Here is a 5,375-nt window from a genome sequence, read left to right as displayed (position 1 = left end):
CCCGACCAGTGGACAACCGACGACACATTCTTATTACCCACCCCCGACCAGTGGACAACCGACGACACATTCTTATTACCCACCCCCGACCAGTGGACAACCGACGACACATTCTTATTACCCACCCCCGACCAGTGGACAACCGACGACACATTCTTATTACCCACCCCCGACCAGTGGACAACCGACGACACATTCTTATTACCCACCCCCGACCAGTGGACAACCGACGACACATTCTTATTACCCACCCCCGACCAGTGGACAACCGACGACACATTCTTATTACCCACCCCCGACCAGTGGACAACCGACGACACATTATTATTACCCACCCCCGACCAGTGGACAACCGACGACACATTCTTATTACCCACCCCCGACCAGTGGACAACCGACGACACATTCTTATTACCCACCCCCGACCAGTGGACAACCGACGACACATTATTATTACCCACCCCCGACCAGCGGACAACCGACGACACATTATTATTACCCACCCCCGACCAGTGGACAACCGACGACACATTATTATTACCCACCCCCGACCAGTGGACAACCGACGACACATTATTATTACCCACCCCCGACCAGTGGACAACCGACGACACATTCTTATTACCCACCTCCCACCTGCGAACTACCGACGACACATTATTATTACCCACCCCCCATCAGCGGACAACCGACGACACATTATTATTACCCACCCCCGACCAGTGGACAACCGACGACACATTATTATTACCCACCCCCCATCAGCGGACAACCGACGACACATTATTATTACCCACCCCCCACCAGCGGACAACCGACTACACATTATTATTACCCACCCCCGACCAGCGGACAACCGACTACACATTATTATTACCCACCCCCGACCAGTGGACAACCGACGACACATTATTATTACCCACCCCCGACCAGTGGACAACCGACGACACATTATTATTACCCACCCCCCATCTGCGGACAACCGACGACACATTATTATTACCCACCCCCGACCAGCGGACAACCGACGACACATTATTATTACCCACCCCCGACCAGCGGACAACCGACGACACATTATTATTACCCACCCCCGACCAGTGGACAACCGACGACACATTATTATTACCCACCCCCGACCAGTGGACAACCGACGACACATTATTATTACCCACCCCCGACCAGTGGACAACCGACGACACATTCTTATTACCCACCTCCCACCTGCGAACTACCGACGACACATTATTATTACCCACCCCCCATCAGCGGACAACCGACGACACATTATTATTACCCACCCCCCACCAGCGGACAACCGACTACACATTATTATTACCCACCCCCGACCAGCGGACAACCCGTCGGTCAAGCCAGCGTCAACACATTATCATTGACTTAAGCTGTCAAAAATCTTGAAGTTTGTTCACTTGACGATTTTTGACAGCCGCCGTTGTCAATCATGGTCATGAAAAATAGACGTATTAAAGTTTCGTCGTACATTTTATGAGCCGCACGGGAAGTGGAATATTGACACTTGGCGCGAAGCACAGCCCCGGGGCGGCTCGCGAGTCACGGCCGCGGGCCGTCGGGAACACGCTGGTGTCACTCACCAAGTCTGGTGCACGCGGTCCTCGGTGGCGCCCAGGCGGCGGGCGAGGTCGACGACCGCGTGGCGCGCGGCCAGCACGCCCCCCCCTCCCCCCGCCAGCGCCCCGCGCGCGGCGCGCCGCAGCCCGCGCACCACGCGCCGCACCCACGCCGCGCCCGCCGCGCCCGGCGGCACCGGCACCTGCAGCCGCGGCGGCGCCGACGCCGTCTGCGGCCGCGGCGGCGCCACCGCAGGGGAGTGCTTCTGGGAGGTAAACAGACATATTTTTAGCATTGCATGTATTATCATGCCGCGATCAGAAAGGGATTAGAAATAACAGATTTCCATACACTTACGTCAAAATCAATATGGATTGACAGCTATCTCAATCCCTTTCTAATCGCGATTCAGTAATAATATTAGTTTGTAATATTTCCGCTAAATTGTAAAACATGCTGTGTACACTTGTTTTGGATCTCGTGCTAGATTTAAGCCATAATGTACAATTGTATTATCCATGATATTGTACGATGTCTGTTTAGTGTACCTAATAAAGTAAAAAAAAAAAAAAATTGTGAGCATGCTCCCGGGAATTCCCGGGAATTTTATAGTGGTGAAAGAACCGGTACTGAAGACCCGGTACCGGTACTTTAGTTAATTTAGTTTTAAGATATTATATTCGAATATTCTTCTAGTAAGTTGGTTTTATATGAAAATATTTCGTTCTCGGGTTGAATTTTTACCTATTGACCCTTCTATTATATCTTCTTCTATCGTATCTGTGCCGTCATAGTGCTGAGTGCATCAACTACGGCCGTGTGGCTCGTACACCTTAAGGCTTAGCACGCACTGCGGTTTTTAAAAAGCGGTTCCGCTACCGCAAAAAATGTAACGTACGGCATTCTTTATAAGCGCACGCACTTGCGATTTAAGAATGCCGTACGTTACATTTTTTGCGGTAGCGGAACCGCTTTTTAAAAACCGCAGTGCGTGCTAAGCCTAAAGCCCAGACGGAGGCAAAGTGTGCCGGTTAATTTCGTAAAATAGGTTTGAACCCTAATAGTGGAGTCAATATAAAGTTAAAGTTACATTAATTGCACAGTCAAATGTTTCTACACGGGTGAATTATATATCATATTGAATACCCGGCTGCGAATTAACAACTTGATATCTGTTCCCGTTTTTGAGAAATAACATTTTTTTTATTTTATATTTTATACTACCTAAACAGTAATTTCACACTAGAGATTTTTTGAAGAATGGGCTATGAAGCTAACACGACTACACGGTCAGAATTTCTCCCGACAATAATATTAATTATAGATTTAATGAAAAAAACAATAACTTTGTAAGTTTTTCATGACCGAGAATATCCCACACTGAGAGAAAAGTTTACTATTGTGGTTAATAGTATTTGTTTCGATCATGTTTAATTTATCTGCCTGAGGAACTGCTATATTCGCAGAATAGCAGCATGATATTGGAAACAAACAGCAAATAATGTTCTACACAATTAATGGACACTTCTAGTTTTTTGACAGTAACTGTACAAGTTATTGAAGAATAACATACTTATTTTTCTCGCAATTATTAAATCAATTTCCAGCATAAAAAGTCAATGAAGTATGCTGTATTTCCAGGCTTCCACAGAGGCCAAGTCAAACTTTGTTTAAGATGTCAAAAAGATATCATTTTGTTATCATTCGCCCAACCGTCTCGCTCGCACCAATACATATTTCATCTAATACGAGTGAAATGCACGCGCGAATGATATAAAATGACATGTTTTATAACAAAGTTCGAATTAGCATCAAGGTATATTAGGAAAATATACCTTATGACTTATGGCATTGCGTTAAGGTTTAATAATTCAATGCATAAAGTGTCTGTGTTTATGTGAAAAATGATAGGTGTCAATTTTTATATCTATTCACAAAACGTTTAGAATACAGGATGCACAGTCAGATATAAATAGACCCTTGAAGTCTTACAACTATCTATGATACTGGATCTCAAGCTTATTTGGTTAGTAAGTACCGTCCACCAAGTTATACTTCGAATAGCCACCTGGACAAATTCCAAAGCTAATTTCGAATTTTAAAATTTGACAATTCACGAGAAGAGTAACGTAACGTCAAAGGACATGTTTGTCCCTTTTCAACGATCCTGTCATTCGATGCTTGAGTAGAGTGAAACTAAAAGAAGCAAATGTCAGCAATTCGTAACGCTTAGTTTTTGTTAGCGTTAGCGCATCGCGACATGAGAACTAGTATGAGCCTGGCCCTCGATTACGTATAATTGCAAGGAAACTTGGGATCAAGTTATCTTAGTCAATTTAGAGCAGTTGGAATTCAACTCATTGTGAAATTTTTGAACGTTTTCAAATAATTTGTTGGATTAAGTAGTAAAAGTGTTACAGTGTGTTATATATTTGTGATCTACTCACAAGGCCCTTTCATTTGGTACCCCACATGGTATGTTTAAAAGAAAAATGGTAAAAACTTTGCGTCATAGCAACTACCCTCACCACTTTCGCGCTTGTCATCTCATATATTTGTGTTCAGGATATTATACTGAATGCACTGATACCAAATATACTCATATCCGAGACGACATGAGCGTAAATTTTTCTAGAAGACTTTTCGAGAAAAGGCCAGGCTACAATATCTTTACAGGTTGATTGATACTGAGTGTATTAACACCATGTTCACCCATATCCAAGACGATATGAACGAAAAGTAACCTAAAGCCACCCTACCAACATTTTCGTAACAATGAGAGATTATTTCTTGGAAATAATGTTGTAATATAAACTCCTTGTAGAGCACCTACCTGCGAAGAGATCGTACTGTTAAAGTTGTTAATGATTTAATATAATATTGTTAATTAACTAAAGTTTTATTAATGCATCATTTCATTTTATACACCGCGGGATTTAATAACCCGAAAGATTTAAATCACGTATTTTTGACGACAGTACGAGTAAATAATGTTATATCAACATGGGTCCAATTATATATTTTAATTAAACTACTATTTCAGTACAAATTAAATCATATTAATTTACCGCTTCTTTGTGAACAAACCTTTATTCAGAGAGTGAGCGAGTTTAATTAATCTCAAGTAGAGAAACAGAGAGCGAGCATGACATTTCATGAATCACTCCGATATCATACGATGCACGGCGAATGCAGTGACATGTGTTCCATGACAAGAAGTGTCAAGTTATGTCTAGGATCATGTTTACGTTGAAATTATTTCAATTGATTGGCACCTCAAAATACCACAAATTGTATCAAAACTTTATTAATTACTACAACAGTAGGTATAGTGCAGTTATTATTGTTGAAACTTTGCGATAAAATCTTTTCCTTTGAGTGAGGTAACCAAAGCCATTAACCATGAATTATCCGAAAGAAATCATGCCTCTTATTGTTTTAACTCATACTACAGCTGGAAAGGGATGATTACTTGAATGACCTTTTGTTAAAATATCGATCATGCTTATCAGTACGTATTTTAAATTCTCGATGTGTTGATTTATACTGAGTAAAGTAAAATAAACAACTATGTTAAACAATTACGCTTTTTTATTAATTTAATGAATTAGGTTTTCGAAGTGTGTACCACCGTTTTCAGCACAAAGATTTAATTTTAAACGGATTTCATTATTTAGGTTTACAAAAGTGTTCTTTATTTCTTCGGAAGCCGTTCGAATTTTTATTAATAATTCTTCTCCAGAGTTCACTGGTGTTGAGTATTCCTTCCTTATCTTTCAGGGTTC

The sequence above is a fragment of the Cydia amplana genome, chromosome 24, assembly GCF_948474715.1.
Source record: "Cydia amplana chromosome 24, ilCydAmpl1.1, whole genome shotgun sequence".
Classification (NCBI taxonomy): domain Eukaryota; kingdom Metazoa; phylum Arthropoda; class Insecta; order Lepidoptera; family Tortricidae; genus Cydia; species Cydia amplana.
This window is presented reverse-complemented; position numbering follows the sequence as displayed.